Below are 25,289 nucleotides of genomic sequence, written 5' to 3' on the forward strand. Positions count from 1 at the left end.
CGCAAGCACAAACGAAACAAAACAAAAACACTGGAAGTTTCCTCTAAAGGTGAGGACAAAAAACCCCCCCAAACCCACAGCCCTTTCCTAGTTTCTGAGCTGAGTCAGGTGACACTTTCTTCCAAAAAGGCAGGACTGTCTTTGAGGAAACAGCAGCCATTTCAACAATAGCACTTGCCTGTCAGGCAGAACACCTTGGGTATTTTTTGTGTGACTCTCCAACTCCCAAGAGTTTGATCACTTACACTCTGTCCTAAGTTGAAGACATAGGGCTTGCTAATTGAGCACTAGTCAGGGGCATAGAAAAGGCTAAAGGAAAATTAAAATGTGTCCTCTGGAACCATTACAATTATAAAGTCATTACATAGGTCTTCACATGCAGAATTTGTAAGGCGGTTGCTGATTAATCCAGCCTGTGATTAATGTGCAATGAATATAAAAAGACCATCACAACAGAAATGAGTTTCCACACCACCTCATAGAAATTTATTTTATTTCAAATTATGCGCTAAGCAAGCAAAATACTTTACCAATAGGCCTGAGAACAGCAGGCAAGTATGACAGTACAGCACCAACACTTCTCTGCTACATAGAGACAATGCTGAGAACTGCTGGTTACATGGTCCTCACAGTCAGTTGTGCTACAACTGGAAACTCCTGGCCTGTTTACTTTTCAAGCATTAAATTAAGATCATACCTCTCTTAGAAGAGTTCAAGCAAAGCCAGGCTGCAGCTGAGGGTTGATGAGGATTCATCCCAAACTCCAAGCTAGTTAGTAGCACCTTTAGAAAGATGAAACAAAATTCTGCAATGAGGTAGTGTGTATATAACGCAACAAATCTCACAAAACATTTTCTGACACTTCATAGGAAGACTGCTGTTTTGAACATAAACTGCCTTTGTGGAAATTATTTTAAATTCAACTTCAGAGGCTTGATTATTTTTCCTTGTAGAATTTTAATGCAAACACCTTGATGCTAGAAAAGTCAATGGCTTGTCAGTAAGTGGAAATGGAGGCTGAAGTAGAAGTTTGCTTGCGTGTCCTATACTGACCTACTCTTGAACCTCTGTGTTCTAATGAAAAGACATATCTAGACTCTACAGACAAGGCACGTGCTCATATATGACAAGAGCTGTAGGAGAAAAAGGGTGTTCCTGCAGCCCTTCAGAGTATCACAAAGGGAAGGAAACAGGAAGAAGATTACTGCAGTAAATGAAGCAGGTATATAAAAAGCAGACAGAGACTGATATAGCTCTTCACCGTATCTGCTTTGGCTATGTATTTTTTTTTTTAAACTGTTTGCAAGCCTCTGTTATCTCTCATCTTCCATTAACAGGGACTATGAATAAGCGCACTAAACTAAAATATGTGCAACATCTAAGGAAAGCACAAAACCAGTGACAGAAGTGGTTATGGACTCCATCTGGAAGTCTAGTGGAAGAAGGAATACAGTTCTTCAGATGGTTCTGGATCATCATCCTGTCATCCCTCTCACACTTTCTATTTATCACCAGCCTATTCCACAGCAGTAACCAACAGAACAAAAACATGCACAGATCACTAGAAAGGACTTTATTCCTCAAATTTCCCTTTGAGAGAGCATAGTTCTTAGAGCTCTAGATGTGAAAGTTGCTTTCACAATTATTTTGCAACTTTTTAATAGTATTTGTCAATTAGGAGATTTAGAGGCTCTTTTTTAACACCGGAAGATAAGTAAATACACCTACAAACACAGAAGAGTGAGCTAAGTGATAATACACAAAGATCAAGGTAGGAGAGCTTGGTGCAGCTGCAGATTTCTACATCCTGCCTGGAGAGTTAAAACACTCTCCAGAGCAAAAAGCAGTGAAACCTTCCATCTGTCAGTACACTGGCAAAAAGCAAGTGTTACCTGCACCAGTCCTTGTACTTACATGAGTTCTCCCATCACTCTGAAGGAGCACAGAAGTTCCTCGCTGTCTGCAGCACTCACTAGGGTGGGATTAATAGTGTGATACAGATGTTTCCCCAGTGCAAGGCATTTTCAGTGCCTATTAGAGAGGGAGAGGTTACCTCCTCTACTCTGGAAAAGCATAAACATAATATACCTTATATAACCAAACTGATGAAACAGATTATATTTGATACTGTTGTTGAAAGAACCACCAACTTATAGTAATCATGCATGACAGCCAGCAGGACTGGCCTGATCAGCTACTCTGTGATTGTAACATCTGAGATGGTACATAGTGACCCTGACTGTACTGAGAAGTGGGCACGATTGGCAGCAGCCTGTGAAACATTCACACCAATTGTTAAAAAGGAACTCTCAAGGCAGACATGCCAATGACTAACTGTGATCACCTGTGTCTCTAAAGGAGTCCATTTTCCCCTGCATGTCCCTGTTAAAATCAGGAGGAAAAAGAAATCCCAGAAGTCACAGTCACATGTATTTAGAGTTCAACGTGGTGCACAGTATTTATAGCTAGATGCTTTCTACAAAGTGACATGCAGAGCAAACACCTGTGTAAAATATAGATGTGGCCAACAAAGTAACTGATGTTAAAACATCTTAACTACACATCATATGCTGTCACTTTTGCCCTTGAAACAGCAACATACATGTTCAACTGAAGATGAAAGAAGAAAACAATGAAAATCAAACGGTGGCCCCACCAAGGGATTCTGTGTATTATAATAGTCTATATATTGTCATTTCAACAACTGCAAAATATTTGGGAGTGGAACAGCCAGCCTGTCTCTGCTCAGAACAGTAAGTATCATAAACACACCAGCCATCCATCAATGTATCTGCATGCTCCTGTTCTAAGCCTGCTACTTGTGGCATTACTGAAGTGTGTAGTCAGGAGTTTATTTCTCCCAGCTGCTGCCTGAGCTCAGACACATAGATGGGAAAAATATCTCGTCAGTGAGTATGACAAGTGGTGCATGCACATTTTCTCTCAAAATAAAAAGATCTAGAATTTACAAGCACATCTTAATGAATACATAAAGAACTTCCTTAGCATTGTAAATTATGTTTACAAAGAGCAAAGTGTTATCACCACTGGTTACACACAAGACTTCTATACCTATGGGTTACCAGGTACACAGCTGTTAGGGTGATATAACCTTGCACTGCTAAAGGAGTCACTTTTAAGTATCTTAGAAGCCATGGAAGACATTTCTATCTTTCTTTGGTTTAAAGAAAAAGGGCTCAGATATGGCCACAGCGCCCCAAATGTAGCTTCACCAACACTGTATTGGTATAGTTCTGCATGGACACAAGGCAGATCTGCTGAGGCTCGTGAAGGTGTGTGACAGCCTTGCCTCCTGCACTTGGTCACCACACGTCAGTCAGTCCTCTCCTGTAATCTCACATGTGCTATGCAGAACAAGAACACAGACAGAAGAGGCTGGAACTCCACCCCTGTTCTGTTGCACAAAGAAGGCTTTGTGTAAAACAAAAATTAGTTCATTTAGTCAGAGCTTAACAAGAACAGGAAATACCTATTTAAAAATTCTGAAAATTAACTATCCTATCCTGTAAGAATAGTACAGTTTGGACTCTGATTGTCTTCTCAGAGAGTCTTCACACATACTAGAACATGTTATATTGGGAAATATTTTCTCACTTGCAGTGTAAATCCTCAGCCATCTGGAGCCAGTCCTGCGCCAAAGCCCATGCAGTTGCACTTGATGAAAGAGCAGGCATTGCCCTGAGGATCCACCACAGTGAGGTAAACTGTCTCAGTTCTAGTGGCAAGACATTTTCAGAACTAGATTTCTTACTGCTCTGAAATGCAGAAAATAAAGTTTAGCATACATAAAAATTCTGGCTCAGTTAAAAATAAACCACTGTATACCTAAAAAAACAGAACTCACCCCGTCTTGCAAACTGTCCTGCTGGAATCAAAGGATATATTCATACAGGTACATGACAGAAATACTATTCTAAACCATACTTGCTTTGTCAAAGCAAAGGGCTGGATTAGGCTAGACTCCTCATGCTAGTATAGAACTGGAGAAAATTTAAGCAGAATAACTCCAAATTGGTAGTATAAACCATAATCTGAAACAAATGTGACACACCAAGTTTCAGATGGACACTGAAATGACAGATGTTATTATATGAAAGACAAAGTACTGGATGGAGCCAAAGTCCTCTTATAGCCATGTAATGCCTATATCAATAAGGTATTTCAACTTTATAACTAATATTTGGTTAAGTTCAAACACAATCCTGCCAATAAATTAAAGTAAACACACCTATCTAAAGTACACAAAACCAGACTAACACAGCCTGGTACATGCACACATGGGAATTTCTACCTGTGCATGCGTAATTACTGTGCTCATAGGACTTCCTTAATTTTCCTTCAGTAAAGTTGGCAACACTAAGATGACTTTTAGCTACAATATCTTGCTAAGCACGGACCTTACTGAATTTGACTAGACTGCAAACCCCATCAGCCTCCAATATTTAATTTCTGTCCTTCAAACACACTAAAGAAACAAAGTCTTTAAATAGGAAGAATAGTGCTGAAGGCTGGCTGGTAGGGAAGCAGAGCCATGTGGAGTGTGTTTGAGAGCTTTACTGCAGTGTTCACCCTCCACCTTCTGCTCCACATGTGCCAGCATGGTTCCTGTCATGCTAAACTCACTGGCCCCACATTTCTGCTCCCAACTGAACGTTTGCCACAAAAAGCAGCAGAGCTCTTAGAGGGGCTGCAGTCATCTTTGACTGAAGGTAGGTCCTCTCCTCTCCCTTCTGCCTAAGGGAAGGATGCTCCTGGTACTGCATTTACTGCCACTGGGCGATATAAATCAGTACTGAAGAAACCAGTTGTCAAGAGGCAGACTCCTACAGATACACAGAGACTTAATGACTCTGGGGTGCGCCATAGCATCTGTATGGTTCTCTGATGGTGCTGACAGAGATTTAAAATTTCAACCAAATTTTTCTCATTTTTTTTTCTGTTCCCTGACTGTCCAAGGAAAATTTTAATGCTATTCTTAGGCAAGAGGAAAATATCATATAGTCACTATGGAGTAATTTTTGAAACTGAACATTTTGAAGCATTTTGTTTAAAATTAAGTTGAGACATCAGTGCACCTCTTCCATTTTCTATACTTTTTAGTTTATTTAAATTCTGAAGACTAATTGTTTCTAATAAGTCTTTACTGCAATTTATCAATTGTTATTTTATCTTTTTCTACTGCCTTCCATTTTTTAAATAGCCAAATTATTTAACAGACAGGCATGTTTCAAACTAAATAATTCCGAGGGAAGTCTTATGACCATGATATGTACAGAAGCAGATTAAAATCCCCAGTAACAAGAGTTCCTCCTCAAACTACAGAGCGTACTTGCATACCTAATCCATAAATGCAAGGGAAGAGAAAATACTGTTTAAAATTAATTAGTTGAGAACACGCCTTAGCATCAGATCTGGACAGGCCTTTTTTCTAGGTCCCAGAACTTTGTCAGGGTCAGCACAGATTGAGAATGCATCAGTGAAGCTGAGTTTCATGGCCTCAGTCAGCACATGCAGTCAGTCAGCGGTATTATGACCCATGTCTGAAAGCAGCAACAACACAAGTACCATTACATTAGATTTACCACATATTTTAAAATGTCCAATGTTACAGCATAATAAAGAGCACTGCGTAACCAGACATTATTCACATAACTTAAGGTATTAATTTAATCATATTGTTCACAGCATTCCACAGGAGTTAGCAATGAAGAATTCCGAAATGGTATAAAGATTTTTATAAAAATCAGTTAAATCATACTGGACATTTTCTTTGAAGTTTATATTGTAGCTTGCAAAACGTAATACACAAAATGACACAGTTGACACAAAACACAAAAATGAAAACAGTTTCAGACTAAGAACCTCTCTTTAATAAAATCACATTTTATTTAGTAGCAGAAAACTATTCATTGTACAGCTTACTTGAATTTAAGTCGTGCCTTCTGACTGGGCTTCAGTGAAGAATTTTTTTGAACTGAAATGGATGAAAATTTTTAAAGATTCATTCTTCTGTGTCTGAATCATACTTTCATAGTTGGCCGGACTTTAAAAACAAGCACATGCCTCTCAAATCTCTCACTAGTTATAAAATCCATACCTTTAACATTAGATTTCTCAAAAATGTTTAGGGTCAAAGCTGTGATTCCTTCTCCTCTTGGAGGCATTTCCTAAACACTTACACAGTACAGGAAGGAGAAAAAAAAAAAAAAAAATCAACTTTTTTTTTTCCTGCTTTACACAACAACAAAAAGAGCATGATTAGAAGGTTATATTAAAGCCAAAGTGAACGTGTTTCTTCATAACACTAAACACACAAACTCACAACAGCAAGGTAGTGGCCTTCCCCACTTCTCCAACTCAACCTTTTAGAATAAGATACAAGCATTATAAGTTAGCAGTGTTCTGCAGCAGTAACCCAATCCACTGTGCAATCCAGTGTAAGAAATCATTATTGCTACATGGAGGGAAATCGTGAGCCTTCACACAGAATAGATTTCAAATGCAGATTAGAGACAAGAATTTTCCATAATGCACTTGAAGGTTACTTAACACTTGGTGCATTCAGGGTCAGATTGTAGCCTTTTGTTTTTGCCTAGTATTACCAAGAGCTGTAAAACCTCCGAATTGGTTTGCAGCAGGAATGTGCCAGTCAATAAGTTTGTGAGAAGCACAAAATTATGAAAAGTCCTCTTTTGCCTTCAGTATAGGGTCTATAAACTATCTGCCAAAGAATAAAAGCCTAGACCACAAGTCTGCTTGCTCGTAAGAAGATATCAGTAGAAGTAAGATGCCCTGTACATCCTGCCGAATAAGCATGTACCTAAACCTCTGCTTTGTTGGACAACTGTTACCATATCTCTCATCTTGATCACCAGGATACAGGGCTAGCTGATGCTCTGCTGCAGCCTTGCATCTCAAACCCTCGAGGTGGCACACAAGACAAGAAGGTAGCACTCCCAGCAAGAGCAGCCTACCGATGAGGGGTTTCACATGGAGTAACAGATGTGGTTTAAAATGTTCTCAGGCTGAGGAAGGCCTGTGACTTTCCTCATGTTGGGAAGGCATTTTAACGATCTGCTGTTAAAAACCAGGCACCCCAGCTTCTTCTATGGGTGTGCTCCGAAAGCAGCTGTGTTTGCTCCGCTTTTAAATGTGCCTCTGCACACTGATTTGCTACAATCTCCAAAACTACCTCTTCCCTTTTTGACAGGATCAAGGCATGATCCACTCCTCCTCCTGGCCAGCATGTTCCAGCAGCCTGCTTTGCAGCCACCCACTACTGCGAAATCCATCCCCCCCCGCCGCAAGGCAGCCACGGCTCCAGCGCCCGTGTCCCACCTCCCGCTGGAAGTCACTGCCGGCTCTGAGGTGCCTCTGCAGGTCCAGCCATAGACCATGTCCAGACAGACCAGGCACTTCCCATTGCTCCTCCAGCACACATCATCCCGGCAAGCCACGCTCTGGCTCTACAGGGCACATGTGCAAGCGTATCCAATATTTCCGATGCCACATACATACCTGCTGAGCACTAAAGCAAACAACGCCTTTCACACTGAGCTAGCCCAAGTTATCTTGCTAAGTCTACAAAAATCTTGTAAAGTTTTATGCCTGCTTCTGAAGCTTCTCTGTATGTGGATGTTTTGGTTTCAGTATTACTCAGTACATGGATCTTCCTGCTTTGAAAATAGGAAATTCACTAGCCCAACAGACCTAAGAGTCCGTCTTCTGTTGCTCAACTTGGACACAACTCCCACTGATGTAATTAAAAAGTTTCCTCGAGTAAAGGCTACAGGTATGGGTGTGCATGTAGCCAGGTATTTCAAAACAGTCTCTGTGAGCCATGCTGTGGACTTCTGCTTCTTTCTAAAAATATTTCTCAATAGGCAACGGGTGTGCCATTGAATGAATGACTCAACTTTTTCCCTTAAACCCTGGATTAGAAGGAGTATTTGTTCTTGGGAGTAAGCAGCACTACTGTATTATAGGATACTGCATCTAACAGGTAGGTGTGCAGTCTGCTGACCTACCTGCCGAGATAATGAAAGTAGCAACTTACTCTATGGCAGGAATACAAACCTTCCCCCTTTTCCACATATTCTGCAACCTAACTATAATTTTATTATATAGCCTTGGTATAAAACAGAACTGCACAAGTTTTCAGAAGTGTGAGGAATATTAGGAAGTATAACTGGGCAAAGCTCAAATATCTAATCAGAAAGAAATTAAAAGTGCAACTTTGCTGTTATATGCATAATACTTAGGAGGTATACCTATACATATGATCATACCTTTTGAGTAGAAGCACTCCAGCTGAAAAATAACTTAGGAGCAAACACTTTGTATCATATGCCCTAGAACATGATGTAGAACTAAACATATTATTGTCTTTTTTTTTTTTTCTTTTATCCATTATCGTTACTACATTGTAACAACTGCTGTATGTTACAGAAATGCATGTTGTCAGGGATGACTGGGACGGTCAATAAAATAGAGATCACTTCAGAAAGTCTTTGTCTTAAGTCTTCTATATTTGTTACTTTTTAAAGACTAACAACAGTTCTGAAAACAACTGTCTCCACATCATTACAGATATCATCAAAAGGTACCACACTAAGGAATTATTGTTTCTACGGTCTACCAGCAGTATGAAAAAGATTTATTGTTTTCAAGTAGAACAAGGGGAAAATAATCACCGAGTACAGACGTTCATGACTGGCAGCAGATTTCTCATGATTTGAATCTATAAACCAAACCCCAGTACAATCCTAGTGACTGCTCACAGCATAACATGGCTGAGCAAGCACAGGAATCCCTCAGTGAATTCTGTGGCCTCCACAATGCAGAAGTCAGAGCAGCTATGCCATGTCGACTGGCAAGTTAAAGCTTCAGACAGAAAGTCATCACCTGAGCTTGTCCTGAAGAGCAGTAGGCTTCCTCAGATGAGCTGCATGTAACTTCTCCCTTAACTTTGAGAAAGGTAGCTCTTTACCATCAGGTGAAGACAGCAGCGTTTTCAGAAGGGGACAGAATGATCTCGTGTGAACAGAACAGCATGGTGACAGCACAGGAACAGCGAAGGAACACTGAGACAAAGTACCAAGAAGTTACTAACATAACCGCAGAGGCAGTGGGGACAAGAGATTTCTGCATGAGGGCTACAGTTGTTTCTTGAAAAACATCTAACTACTCCCAACTGCTGTTCATACTGAAAGTTGGTTGCAGTTCACATACCAAACCCCAGAGATTTCAATTAGCATATTGGGATATTCAGCACCCTGTAATTTAGGTCACTTACTCTGCTGCCTAAATAGAAATTATAGGTAACTAATTTTAGAAATCTAAGTTTGACAGCATAGACCTTAAATTGTACCTGGTTATACAGAAAGAATGCAGTCTATATCACAGAAAAGTAGGGAAATTTAATGTTTACACTAGTTTGTGATGCTTTGACAAATGTCATTCTATGAAGTGGAATGGCTCATTAAAAAAACTAAGGAAAAAGTCACACACATCCGTGACTTCCATTTAAAGACAGACAAAAAACTAAGAAGAGCATGCCATTAAAAACCATGACTTTGACAAAGTCAAAGTGCAGACATGCTGTGTCTGGGAACTCTCCATTCTACCTGTGAGCCTAAGTGTGGCTCAGAGCATGTGAGTGAAAGATGAAACAGCTATGCAACCGGAGCTCCTCCTGCTCTTGAATTCTGGAAATGGCAGTTTTGTCCCATGTACATGCACATACAAAATGGATTAGCATATTTCAATGCTGTTGTCAAATTTACACGATGAGCACTACACTCAAGAGAGACTAATAAATCAGTAAAAACAGCAGAATACAAAAATGAAGCTAGGTATAAACATCTCATTGTATTAAAATGACACTTCATGTAAAGGTCAGGTAGCTTTGAGTTATTATAGATAATTATATCGAGAGAGTATACAATACTTTTACTCAAAAAGGCAAGGGTGTGACAGCTTTTGAAGCACTTGCACGAGGTCACAAAGTAACGACAGTCAGAGGAGATGTGGACAATCCTGTCAGGTCAATTAAGCACAACCTGGCATGGTATTATGACACATACTGGTGATGATCTAAAAGAACCTACTTTGCTACAACTAAGTTATAAGGTTTACTGAGGTTTTGAAATATATTCACCATTAAAAAAAAATTTTAACCCCCACTCATGAAGAAGAGTAAGATTAATTTAAAAACAGTTATTGCCACCTGCTCTAAATGATGTAAGGATCAGCTACCAGCAAGTTAACAAACATACAGCAATAAAATCAATTTACACACATTGAACTTGAAGTTGTTAAAAGAAACCCTTAGTACCACACATGTAAGTCCACTATTGGCTCCTAAAATCACCCCAGACTGCTAGTAGTCCAAAAGGGAAAACAGAAGCAGATACCTCAAGAAGATTTAAACCAAAAAGACACCTCTGTATTAGGGAAACCAAGGCAGAAGACCCCACCACAGTAAGTTTTTGCCAGTTTTTGAGGCAGTATCCTGCTGCTAACCTACATCTCACACAGATTTTCTTAAATCCTATGTTAAATATCTATTTTAACCATAAGCAAATCTGACTATGAAACGCAAGTTCAGGTGGGACCCATCTGAACTATGGCTTAAGGCTGTTCCTTCCCAGGGCAGGGAACATCAGACGGCATTTTGGGGAGACCGACTTCCAGGGTAGTCAGCCACGACACTGCACACCCACTGCCATTCTTTTGGCAAGAACAAAGGAAAAAGCCGTACTTGGCCTTATTTGTGAGTGCCTACCAGCTGAGCAGGAGGGAGGGCAGGCTCATGAGTTTTTACCCAGGCATACTGCACAACATATAGGGACATTCTGAACAGCAGAGGGATAGAAAGAGGATCTTGAGAACACCTCAGCTTACATATTTCCACCACCAGCACAAACACCTAATTTTACTTCCACCTTCCAGAATAGCAGTAGAAACAACTTGCACGAAAGATGTCCAGGGATTTCTCTCATACGCAAGAGCTGGAGCACCTCACCACACCACTGCAGCCCCCAACAATGCCCGGACCAGCAGCAAACTCCCCCCACACACCTGACCCTCATTAACACTCCTTTTAAAGGAGCTGAATTCCACCAAGGTCAGCAACATTCTCCTGATGAAAATTTCTTGTTAATTAGGCCAGATTCAGACCTCCTGTGTGGAACAAGCTACAGTCAGCATTGCCTTGTTTTATCTTAAACTCACAGAGACTACATGAATATGATTGAGAAAAGTTATCTTAATGAAAACAGCCTTTCATAAAACTTTAATGTTACTGACTGCTGACTAATGCTACTGCTTGGAGAAGCCCAATACCACAACAGTTAGCTTCACAGTCTTAAGGTCTGATTTAACAGTCGACTTAAACTGATCTAACTGCAAATTGTTGCTGGAGATTCAGTCCCATTCTTTACTTGCAGCTATACAGTCCTGCTTCTTCCCTAATATTGGTCCTGGCATTCCCGTGGCCTTGCTTGGACTGGATCAGAGAACTCACATGGATGAAAACTAGCTCAGTGGTGGAAATTAAAAAACAGTGAACAACTAGTTTTCAGGCTGACCAGTCCCTTGATCCTCTGCACCAGCGACTGAGCACTGCTGTCAACAAGCCAGTGCCATGCCTCCTGCCTCTGCAGCACAGAGGTGCCTTCTTAAGTATTTCTCTTACCAATGTCTCTCACTTGCAGAAAGATTATGGTGTGTTGTGCAAGCATGGACATCAGTGATGGCCAGAGAATCGGCAGGTGATGCAGAGCAGTGACCAGGGGTGAGGAATCATCATCAGAAAGCAGCACATTTCAGAGGCACAGTGGATTTCAAGCACTGGTGACAGAAGGAGATGTAGAAAAAAGTCAGCATAAATGACAGACATGAAGAAAGTGGAATATGAAATTCAAGGGCTGCAAGAGTCCCTTGACTTCAGGTTAGCTTCAAAAGGGTCAGCATATTTTTCACAATAAATTATGGATAACTAACTAGAATGATTTATAAGTTATTTCTATTTTTTTTTTCTGATCTAATTTATTTCTAGTTTTCTTCTAATCACTATAATCAATGCCAGAATTAGGCTCTCAGAATCTTAACATTTGCACTGTTAGGGTCCACCACAGCCTTTACACAAAGATCAGTGCAACAGAAGCACCGGGCCTTTAAGGCCACATAGCATGCGCTATGCCAGATACCTGGTATTAAGGCAGGAGATGCATTATCTCTCAAAACAATGTGGGAGTGTTCTGAAAGTAACAGGGTACAGCATGGTACCATACCATTAAATATTAACACAAGCGATAACTAATCTACTCAAGGTGAGTCAACTCTGACCACAGTTTTAACCATTTACAAAAAAAGAAATTTAACAAATCAAGTCTAAGCACATAAATAATTGTAAGACATGCTACATTATAGTTTTGAAAAGAAAGACATATGTGAAAAGATCAGAATTTTATTTTGCTGTTTGGGAAAAAAAAAAAAACAAACAAGTTTTATAACCAACACTGAGCTTGCAGTTCTCACAGCTTTATGCAACAACCCAGTCTTTTGCATTCAAGCTGGATTACATCCATGACTTCAGAAAAACGTAACAAAACCCAAAACCTGCACGTGATATATCTCTGAAATAGACGGTGTCCTGGTAAACTTCTCTCTGGGCCTTCTAATTGCATGGTAGCTGACTTCAAATTTGAAGCAGGAAACAGGAGCAAGAGGGTTTTTTATAGAGTAGATTAACAGTTACTTAGCTCCAGTCACACTAGTAAACACAACAAAATTTCACAGCAGAAAAAAGGAAAACAAAAAAGCAATGCATTGTGTTTCCTACAGCTGAGATCCTGTATGTGCTTTTAGCATGGATGAACTAGCACTATCAATAGGGTCTCAATCTCAATTACCTATCTATTTTTTGCTGACATTTGGTTCTCAGCAACCTGTAACATTACATTCCCTACACAACAAGGTTAAGTGCCTATATTTATCTGTTCATGATACGGAAATTTATTGTAGTTGCTCTACTTATTACTACACAGAAAGGCCTATCTTCCACTCACTGTGGTCTTACATTTACTGAAATGAAGTTACCCAGGAAGCAGAAAGAGTTGCCATGGAAATAAAACCAATTAACAGAGGCTGCTGCAAAACCTCCATTAATTAACCTATTTATGGATTCTCCTCTCATTAAATGTAGTTGGTATAATTTCAACGACACAAGAAAAATACAGGTGTTCTTCACTTCTTGTATATTCCATGTTTTAGTGGGAAATGCATCAGCACACAGTCTTGCACCATTTTTTTATACTTCATGATAGAGTTTAAACTTAAGAGGTGAAAAGGAATTCACACCTTGTGTTGACTTTGAGCACACAAGTGAAGCTCCATCTATAAATCTGAATATAACTTGTTCCTGAAAAAAGTAATAGATTTGCTTTGCTTGTTTTGAAACAAAAAGATCTGATTTAGAATATAAGTTTAAATTTTTTTTTCACTTCTGAAATCCAGACCGTCAAATTCTTTCAGAAAAAATGTATCATGAATGTTTTCAATTAAATAGTCCATGTCAAATCTCAGGAAATAAAAAAAAAAAAATTAAAGTAGGGAGTATAATAAAAGACAAATGTGTGAAATAGTTAACATATTCCAACTCTGCTCTTGACAGGATAGTATTATACTATACCTGAAAACCACATGTGATTTCAGTGAGGGAGTAACTGCTAATTCAGTTTCAAGCTGGGACAAACTTTACCTGAAAAAAAAAGGAAGGTGCACTTAAATGAAGAAACACCTAGAATATCCTTTTGTTTAGTAACAATTCAGGAAAAGAGCCCTGTCTAAACACATACGGCATAGTGACAATGACAGGAACTACGCTATAAGGAGGGACAGGGCATACCCAGAGGCAAGATATTCACTTCCAAGGATGATTTTAAGTTTAATGTGGATGCTGTTACCAGCAGTACAATTCTACTCCTATCCTGGCAAGTTTGATAACCACAAATCAATGATTACCTGCCACAAACAGTATGTAATACAGAACAGTTCATATGCCTTAGACCATCTGGATGTCTATTTACAGAGCAAACAATTTGTTGCTGTGCCTAATGCAAATTTCATGATTGCAAGGTGATTTGGTGGATGGTGATAGAGGAATATGAAAAATGCACCACACCTCATGTGAATGCTCTGAAAACAGGAACAAGGTAAGTGTCTCAAAGCTGCAATAGCAAAGGAAGAACTGAAGAGACCATGAGGTTGGGAGAAGGTGTGGGGGGTGTCCCGTCCTCCCTCCAAAACTCTAGCCAAGAAATCCAAGCTAAAAAAAAAAGTAATGATAGCCTGATAACAGCAATAGCATGTCACGTCCTTGCTTCCATAGGCTTTTCTTTGGATAGCATGGGACTGTCAACAAACAGTATATAATTCACAAAATACCAAAGATTTTATACATTTTCAACTGGCTCATAAAAGCAATACAGACTTTCACAGAATTGGTAGAAATTAGACTTACCATCTCATGATCTGTCTCATTTTAAAATTTATTTGTTAACTGTGAAATCGATGAACAATTACAACACTGCAAAAACAAACTGCTCAGATTCTGCTCTCCATTACATTACATCTAGGGAGTAAATCCACTGCAGGTAAGGCCACTAACACATAGCCAGCATGTTGCCCATAAGGATGAGCACTCCAAGAGTCTATGGAGCCTAATGCTGACAACAAGAAGTACAGAGACTGCAACATCAAACCACCAGCAATGTGAGACATGTTGGGCAAAATAATGCACTGTCTTAATTGTGAATAAGAAAAGATTTTGGTAGGACAATTCAACTCTGCATTTCTTCTCCAACAAGACATCCCACAGAAGTCAGTGGGAACCATGGATACATACAGCATATGTAACTAGATCCTTAACATGTAACTAAAAATTAAACGTTTTATTTATTCTGGGAAAAAAAAGAGAAAAGTTGCAGTTGAGAGTTCCAGGCATCCCAAAGCTCAAAAACCCAACAGGCTGCTTCCTTTAGAACTTCTTGATTCTTGCTATCAGAGGTGATCAGCATGGAAGAAAATACTATTTAGTCATGAAAATCTCTCTTTTGAACAGAATTCAAACAGAGGATAGTTAAACAAACAACTGAAGAGGAAATGAAGTGTAAACATGGACTCTTGACCCCATTCTTAACAAATGTCCCCAGTGAAATCAACATGGGAGGTGGACTAGCTAGCTGGAAGCATGTTTGTAGTTATGAGTAAGATAAATATGAGGCATAAAGTATCCATGTCTCACACCAAATGTATTAAAATGAATGCAGTACGTAATAGCATTCTTATTGTCAATCAAAAGCTACATAGAATTGTGTGCAAGACATGCAGCTCAGAAGATATGATCCATAGCAATTCTTAAATTTGACCAAATTCAAAACCTAACAGTCTTTCAAATTTGCTCCAGAATGGAAATGGGAATTATCCACCTCCACTTCCACAGAAAAGACAGCCTTCCTGTCCTTCTTCAGTCTGCCTCCCTACACCATCAGCAATTTATGATCCGTAATGAGAAGTGCCCTCATTTTGGACAGGTGATCCAGAAGTATAACTGAGCCTACCTATACCATCCAGATATTCCAAGTATCAATATTGTAACATAAGATTAACATCTTTTACACTGTAGGAATTATTTCCTGCAAACCAGTGTCCATTACTTTCCTCTCTGACACACGAACCATTTCCAGATAAGGGATTTTAGGGCAAAGACGTCTTTAAGTCAGTAACATCCCTTACAGAAAGATGTGTGGGAGAAACAGAAGAGCCACTGGGCCACAACTGTGTCATTTCCATGGAGCATGTGAACAATTCACCTGGACAACACAGATGGAGAATATGAAGCCAAGCAGCAGGGATGCGACTGGAGAGACCTACTCGCTTCAACTGATGTGCAGCTCACATCACCTCACTGCCACAGAAGCCCACATGGTGTTGAAGAGCTAGCATACGGGGAACACTGTTCATCAGCAACACAAACAAGCAGCAGAAATTGAGAGCTAGCTCTCCTTTGCTCCCATCTCCTCCAAGTGTAGAAAGAAAGATGAGAAAAAGAGAGACATGTATTCTCTTACAGGGTAAAAGCAAAACAACTCTGTATAAATTTGCAGCATTATTCCTGCTTTACTTTTGGGGCCAGTCATGCCACAGTTTGTTCCCAGATAAGGTGAGTTAATGAATTCACAAGAGGATTTTCCTCTCAATTGCACTGGTATCTAGCAAGATATAAGAATGGCCAGGCTTTATCTCTGGAACCTATCTTCCTTTAAGACCATGCATGCACTTGATGTTTGTATCCCAGTAAAGACGGAAGCAATCTCCACCTGTGCCAGCACTGACAGGTTTGCTGACACTGAGGGCAGCAGCCACAGCCACAGCAGCACTGCAGCAGCCATAGCAGCATTGTTACCAGTCTTTCAGGTACCTGTACCAGAGAGGACGATCAAAATCTGGGCAGTCTGAAAGTCCCCCTGAAAAGAGAGTGGGAGAGGAAAATATCCAGCAAAATTGTCTGGCCGCTACACATCTGCATAATAAGGATCTGAGTGCTTACAGATGCAAAGAAGGAAATTCCAGGTTCAGAGACATAAGATGTGAAAACTTCTTAAAGATGTTTGTTGTTGCAGAAGACACAGAAGTATGATAATTTTTAAAGGCACACATATAGAACCAGTCAGAAACAATAATACAAGGATTAAAATCTGGCATTGCTGAACCTGGTGGGAACTATGTACTTCAAGTTGTAGCCAAGATTTCGTTCATGCAACAGTAATTTAAATTTCTTGTGTTTTCAAAGCTTTGTAGAACCTGTATACATGTTACAAGTGAAATGTTTGTGTGAAATATCAGGTGCACTGACTGCCAGAAAAAGAAATTAGAAGCAGACCAAATCATGAAAACCACTGCTTTTTGCAGGGATAGTACATTGGAGGCTCACTGTATATCGCTGCATTCTTCAGAAACATACTGAGTCAGGATGAACACTACCAGCCTCTGAAGACATATAAGTGACAAATGATCACTCTGAGAAAGAAGTTACAAAAAACCAAGAGTGGTAATAGCATCCAATGATGCTTTTCCTGTAAGGCAGGAGAACAAGTTCACCAACTGGAAGAACAAAAGCATCTGGTAATAACAAGAGGCAGATTCATCTATTTCTCAAACTTGAAGAACCTGGCATGGTTCCCCAGGCATCTCTTGCTGTTTGACTACTTCTGTAAGGTGAAGGGGAAGAAGAAAACCTAAATTATACTCAGCAGGAGAATGACGGTGCCTGATAGCTGTGCACTTCAGCACTCATGGTGACAAGAAAAATATGTAACTGTAAGCTCTGCATAACCTCTGCAAATAACTCTGATCTTTTTAATTTGTGGGACAAAAAAGTCATAGCAAACCTATAAAGTACATACACCCCCCCACAGAAATAATTAACAGGTAACCCTAAGGGATATAGTTTCTTTGTTCTCCCATTTTGGAAAATACTTCAGGTAGAATTTTAGTTCTCAGAACTAATTATCAGAAGTATTTCACCAGTGCTTAGACGGCCTGCAGCAATATTGGAGTTCCTTTGTTTTCTGCTACAGGCATTATGGTTTACAAAAAAAGCAATTTTGATTAATATGTAACAAAACACCTTTTCTGCAAAGGAACAAAAATTTGTTGAGTCACAAGACTCAACAAATATAACAGTAGTAAAAAGAGGCATTACATACACAGTTACTTAATTTTTACTTACCTAAAAGTAATATAAATCAGAGAAACATCAGAGATTGCTTAGAGGCCACATGTCTGTTTGCTACTGGTTGACAGTTACTTTTGGCCCCATGGTTAGAGTATGCCTTGAGGAGAATGAAGGAATGGGATTATTTAAACCTTAACAGAAGATGTTAGGGAAGGGCATTTGTCAGAAAGTTAGTGAATGGGCAGTGGGGGCAGGTAAAATGGAAAGTAACAGAACATGGCTACAGAACAGTTGAGTTACAGTAAAGCTGTAAAAATCCAATTAGTAAAATAAACTTCTGTGTAACTTTACTTTCAATGAAAATGTCAGTAACTTAAACATGTCTGACACCAATGGAAATCAAAAATTCTTTTAAAATATTCTTCTCTAATAAGAATGGACTAGGCTATCATATATCAGAGTGATGTCATAGAATAAAAACTTTACTTGGAATAGGACATGAAAATTCAGGCTTTGTCATCTGACCTATTTCCATTCTCAAGCGAGGCAGAGGACTCTCCCACTCTAACCTGGCAAATATTTACCTATAGTAGATACTCAGTCTAGGGCCTAATTGTTTTGATCTTTCTTGGAAGCTAAAATCATATCTAAATCCTGACTATTGATAGCAGAACTGTCCACATAGGACATGAATCCAGACTTGTTTTAGTTCTGATATGCCTTCCAGCCCACTTCTCTTAAATACTGCTCATCAGCATACTTTGATTTTCTGTATTCACAGTGATACCAATGTGCAAGTTAAAATACCACCTAGGCCATCCTACATCTGTCACAAGCTCTTATCTGAACAGAAATGTCAGGAAGAGAACAAAGGTTAAACAAGATACTAGGGAAACTGTGCATGTTACCAGGCTGTCCTCAGAGCCCGGTAAGAGTCTGGCAGCTGGGGCTGGGATAGGAAAACACCGTCACAGGGAAGACCATGATATCTAGTTTTCTCTTTGACTTTTTTCCCATCTTTGCTTTACATACTCACCACACAGCAGAGAAGCCTGTGAATAGAAAAAAGAATTAATTTCTCCTGTGTCAAAGCTGTGGATAAGGGTGTAATGATGGATTTTATTTTGCACATACGCAGCCCCACTTATGCAGCGCTGCTATTTCAGCATCTCACCAATACGCATTCCATATCCATGCATTTCACAGAGGAGTGGCTTGTCTGAAAAGGAGAACTAGTGAAAAGGAGCATGGTCTGTTCCCTCTGTATGTCTACCTGGCTTCATTACACTGGTATCAGAGCTGGGGGGCTTTCCTGTGTTCTCCAAAGGAGAACTTGTACTAATGTGAACCTTCACTGCCATGAAGATTGGTGTAACATGAAGGAAGAAATTTTTCAGCTCGTTCTTCTTTGTTCTCTCTTCAAAGAAAAGGAACTTGGTCCACAGTTTACCAGCCTCTCTCTGGTCCTCAGTGGAACAGCAGAACACAAAAGGAAATACAACACCGTGTTAAGTGTGTTCAGAGTGGTTTTATGCAGGGAGTTCCTTCTGTACTTCTTGCTTGAGATCAGTGTGTCACTACATATATATGACACATATAAACACGGATACACACAAATTTACTTGCAGCAGCAGAGACTCAAACAGACCTGGTTTCAGCTATGCTACTGTAAATCAAATCCTACCCATAAATTTGTAGCAAAATCTTTCCTGGCTTAATTGGAGGCAGGATCGGTACTTCTCACAGAAGCTTATGAAGCTCCAGATATCCAAACTACAGTTAGAATATGGAAGCAGCTACACAAATCACAAGAGCAAGAACTCATGACCTTGGGTCATAACTGTCTAATAAGTTCAGTCATTGACACAAGAACTGATCAAGACACACCTATCTACAATTAAAAATTAATAGATACATCAAAATCATGTTAAGACACATTAATCTATCTGAATAAAATAAAAATCTGATTACCAACATTAGCAAGAAATCCATGGCAACAAAAAAATGGGACTTCTTGTGATAATAGTACTGGTGGTATCTCAGGGGGTTAGCCAGGTACTGAGAAAAAGATGGTTAACTAGTGTATGCTGCATCCAGGATAATTTACTTGACTTTTCAGGTTACCATCTATGCTACATCCGGTTCTGTTTCAGGATCACTGCTTCTGATTATTGAAGTTTCTCATTTACAGCTACCAGCTACCATGCACTCTGCAGGCTTATATATAGCCACAGGGCATGTAGCTGTATTTATATTTATCCTTTATATCTATCCTTTATATCTGTTCCTGTCATTTCTTAGTCTCCATGTAGTTTGCAGATCATTCTCTGTCTGTGTTTTAAGAAACCAGGCAAAGAATTTATAAGGTATCGTTACTGTTTACCTCCTCCTGGAACTCCAAATCTATCTGAGTGGCCTTCCATTCCTACTATTTTTCCATACGAAAATAGGTCATTTTACCTTTCTCTGAACAACATGGACTTTGTATAACTTAGGAGGTGAGGAGAGGAGGAAACACCCTCTCACAGCATGCCAGAAAGGAGTGCCTTCCATCGTGGCTCCGCAGTTGTTAGGAAAACGCTGTTGAACAGGACAGGATGATACAACATTTAAAGGCTGGCTCCACCCCAGTTACCAGCCCTCAGAGTATCCACAAGGAAGTATTTATTCCAGGACAAATAGTTGTGGCTAACACTTGACAATGGGCTCTCTGGTCCTCTTCCCACTTAAATGACCAGTGTTAGAAAATGTGGGCTAGGACAGAAGGGAAGAACCCCTTTGAGAGGAACTGAGCGTGCAAGTCACTCAGTTTTTCCCTGGAAAAAGACTTGAGTCAATATGAGTTTTGTTTTCCAGCTCAGGCTGGATGCCACTTCCCCTCAAGACATCCCTGCTGACAAGCAAGCGTAACTTAAACCCTCACATAAAGGTTGTAAGTAGTTTAAAAACACCATGCAAAAATAAGAATATAGTTGAACAGAGGAGTCTGACTAGCCTTCTGTGGTACTGACAATGTTGGTGAGCGGATTAAGAGGGAGAAGAGAAGGATTGTTGTGAAGCTCAGCTTGAAAGCCTGGCAAAAAGCCTGGTAGAAGAATCTACCTGTGAGCCACTTGCAGTAAATCAGGATGGCAGGGTGCTGGATGCAATACAATTTAAACCTTTTCCCCTTACTGCAAGCCAGGATTCACAAGTGCAGAAAAGCCACATTCTAGTCTGATAGAAAAGGGAAAAAACCCAAACCTAACCAAAACAAAAACCAAATAAGATTTATGTTCCAGCTACAGCAAATATTCTCCCTGTGCCTGTTACTGAGTCACCATGCTACAACTGGGAGCCAAATTGCAGATGCTGTCTACCCATTGGGAATGTCATGAAAGCCTATTTAGCACATCAAGTGAAGTATGGAGAGTTTTCAAGTTCTGAATCTTTGCCACAGAAGCAGTAGCAGGCTATAGAAAGCCATGAAAACTACTTGCATTGGCCTAACTCCGACATCCTACTGCGTGCCGCATGTAGACTGTGCTGTCAGTCAGGACTTCTTCACTTGTTTCTCTGCCTGTTTTTCTGTTGTGCAATATCTGTCCTTCTTGGAATGAAATGTTAAATTTATGAGCATGAGCTTTCCAAAATTCTCTCCTCAGTGCTCATGCGCACCTTGCTTTTACACACATGGGACCAGATGCTCCTCTCTCCTTTAGGGGCCCAGCTAACCGTCAGTGGTAATATCTCCAACAGTGTCTGCTCCAGGAGGAGGACAGGTACATCCAGCTCCCAGATTAGATATGGCACAGGCTGAAGCAGCATGCAGATGGCAGCAGGCAGCTCCCAAAGCCTGACAGAGGCAATTGCTCTGGCTGAGCAGGGTAGGACGTAAAGGGCCACGCTTCCCAAATGTATACCAAACAGCTCATGTTGTTCACAGCCTTCACTATGACTAGCAAAATGGCTAAAAGAGGAATCACAGTGACACAACAAGGAAAACTAATACAGCATAGCTCCCAGAAACCGATAAATGAAACATCAGTTATAGGCCCCTCCTAAAATCGCCTGTGCAACAGCACTGAATGCGCTGCCCTTGACAGCGATCTCCGAGTCCTCTGGGAACAACCACTGTCACTGTCCAGGCTGTTCTGCTAGATCTGCTCTTCACACCAAGAACCTGTGGACTTAATTCGTGTTGCATTATACGCAAACTTGAGAAGCCACACAAAATTGGTCTTACTAAATGCCTGAATAAAACTTTTTTTACAAAGTAATCTAGTGTGTTTTTCTCAGGAATCATGAATCCACTCAGCACTACAGACACGTTTGTTCTTAGGAGTGGTCCGCACAAAAGAACTGTCCTCTGGTCTTCTTAATACACAAAAGAATGCATATGATTATTTTGGCAGTGGTGACACTAATTTCTTGCCAACCCTTATTGAATGGGCTTAAGTATATATGATATTAAACTATGATTTTCTTAGATATTGAGGCCAAAGAAGACCAGCAGTGTGTTTACTGACAAACCTGTATCTTTTCAGCTGGTTTTCCAGAATACGGAAGCAGAGTCTTCTATGGAGTATGAAAACGGAAGAGAAGCTAAATATAGCTGTCATATCGTTGTATAGCATGGCTTCCTGGTAACAGGAACCAAATAAACCAGATCCATTACCTGTATTTTCACTCAGTCTTGATAGCTTGGTGCTTCAGACCAAGCATGCTTACTTCCATCCAACTTAAATCATTCACAAATTACATCAAAATACTGTTCCTTAAGTATTCATACCCCCACAAGGTTAGATAAAGGTAAATGGCGAGACAGATTTATTTATTTGACTCTACTTACCATTTTAGTGAATAAATCTCATCTACCCAATATCTTCAACCAGAGATGATTTGGGGACATCAACAACATTGCTTGGCAGCCCCACTGGCTTTTCAACCCCTATCTTTTCTATGAGCATATGGGGCTTATTTGAAAAATTCAGTACCATCACACAAAAATAAGTTAGTTCCTTTACTTTTACATAATTTGACCTCAGTCCAGATTTACTTTTTTGTTTGTTTCTCGCAACATGATCTTTTCTCACAGCCTTGTTCTGAGATGCATACTCCAGAGACCTCTTAACAGAGAAGCTGGCATACATTGCACAGGCATTAGAATCACAATGTTATTTATCCTTAGTGGTCCTTCTGTAAATGAAGCACCATTTTTACTCTCCAAGCCATTAAAAGCTGTCTTAGTGACTGGTATTGGGAGTTCCATAAATTCTCAATAATAAAAACTTAATTTCAGTGAATATTTGCTACTTCCCTTGATCTATGCAAATACTTATTTTAACTAAAGCAATAATAGACCTATGAGAAAGATGTGATTACCAATTAATCCACCTGACAGCCTTTAGCATTTGCCCAGTTGGTTCCTAGTATCTAGAGAACACCACTTTGGAAAGAGTAAGATTTCTTTGTAGAAATTGCTCCACTCATGGCCAAGTGAGTGTATAGTAAATAAGGGAGCTAATTTTTTACTTGCAAAGATTAAATCATACTGTAGTTATTTTCTTAGTCTGAGAGGAGGCTCCCTGAAGTAAACATGAAGCTAAAAAACCTAATCTTAAGTCTGACATGAAAATGGGTTTCATAGTTTCACCTTTTATTCAAAAAACCAAGACCACGATCCTTTCTTCCTGAAGTTAGACAGAATTTAGGTATTGAAATGAGTGTACCCAATGCCACACCTAAATTAGTAGTAACTAATTTTCTTTAAGTTTGATGCATATTTTACAGCAGAAGCCCAAACAGACTATCTGCCAGAGACAGTACCTGTCTGAGTTCAATCCTACTGGCACCTTCAGGAAAAAAGGCATTTGAGAGCCCTCTCAGAAGAGGATGACAACCTTTCCAATTGCACCTCACAACTACAGCAATTGCATATATAATTAAATAAGATTTCTAACATTAATACTGTCATCTTAAAAAGATATTTGCCTAAAAACATTAGGTTTGGCCCTCTAGTCTGATAAAACTGCTTTATACCCTTCCTTTTCTGCAAAGAATCCTAAAGTGGTCAGGCCCAGGCTCTGGTTCCAAATACATGTCTTCAGCATCAGTGGCAGCTCAAGATGTACCTGTGCCTGATCTCCTGGCTTCCTTGCATCCGCACAATTGTGAGTGTGGCTTGTGATGAACCAGACCAGGGAATTAGTCTAGATGAAAGGTGACTTGGGTTTCTTTCAGCTGTGTAATTTCTACAAGGATGGTGGCTGTGAAAACCAGCTTATTCAGCATTGCCACTTAACTGGAAGCCATAGATCTGGACAGTTCAGTACCATGTGCTCCACAGGACTTCGTGGTTGTACAAGGTAAAATTTTAGATGTTTCTGGGCTGCCTGTCTTTGAAGAGTCAGCAGAGATCCACTATATAGATCAAAACAAAGCCTCAAACATATTTAAAAGAAGGCTTATTTCAAATTTTCCTGAAAATTTTCTGAGCTTTACCCTTCGAGCAAAGTGAAAACCGTTGTCCATCTCAAAATACATGGAATTCTCATGTCCACGGAGGGATGGCAATGCAACTGCATCTATCACTATTAGCTAGGAATGAAGATTGGTGCAAAAATCGTCTAAACACAAGTTCTACAGGACAATGTATCAGGTCTAAATGTGAAAGAGAAGGTATCCAGTATCTGCTAAAGAGCTTCAGAGCCTGCTTTAAAATAGGTGGTTGCTTGAATAAAATGTTGCATCCTAAAGCCAGTGAGGCTCTGCTTAAGCTCAGGAGTCTGTCTGACACATGCAGATTAATTTTAAGTGGAAATTTTGCCAGAGCACAGATGAAATGCTGTGCTTTGAGGGAACACATTCTTAGAGAACACAAAATGACACAACATAAGGAGCAAGTCCCCTGAAACTTCTTTTGATCATTAGCCTTTATTCAGAGATACCAGCTACAAAGTACTGCCTCCATAATAATTAATGACCTATTGCAAATCTACTAATTACCTGAGTGCTTCAAAATAACAAATTACTAGCTCAACTTTTCCAACAAAAAGAGAATTCACTAGAATTTATCCAGCTGTTATTAACATCAGCTGATTCCTTATGGGCTTTCATGTCAGTTTTTACAAAGAAGTATTTTGTACTGTGAAGAAGGACTCTGTGTCGTAAAAACGATCCAGAACTAAGGATATCTACCCATGACCTGAGCCCAGATAATGAAGTGTCTCATCCACATTGGTAAAACATTAACAGAGGTTATTGGTTGTCATAGTAAAATCAGAGACTGCACTGAATGTAATTTCATTTACGGACATTCAGAAAATTGACATCATGGCCGCAAGAATGTATAAATAACCAGCACATTGCATTTTGGACCGACTGCAACAACATCTCTGAAGGGAGCATTCTACAGGCTCAGCACCTCTAGAGGCACAGCAGAGACTGGATTTTCTAAAGTACACTGGGAAGCTCCTTTATGTAAAACTGAGCACACCTGAGCCATTTTATCTCTGCCTTCAATTGCGCTTGCCATTTCCTTAAA

At 39.8% G+C, this 25,289-nt stretch overlaps 1 pseudogene; it reads right to left on the reverse strand.

Moving 5' to 3' along the window:
• Positions 1–1,657: 1,657 nt before the first annotated feature.
• Positions 1,658–25,280, reverse strand: LOC104360400 (annotated as a pseudogene).
• Between the last annotated feature and the right edge of the window lie 9 nt (positions 25,281–25,289).

The sequence above is a fragment of the Tyto alba genome, unplaced genomic scaffold, assembly GCF_018691265.1.
Source record: "Tyto alba isolate M040663 unplaced genomic scaffold, T.alba_DEE_v4.0 Super-Scaffold_10, whole genome shotgun sequence".
Classification (NCBI taxonomy): Eukaryota; Metazoa; Chordata; class Aves; order Strigiformes; family Tytonidae; genus Tyto; species Tyto alba.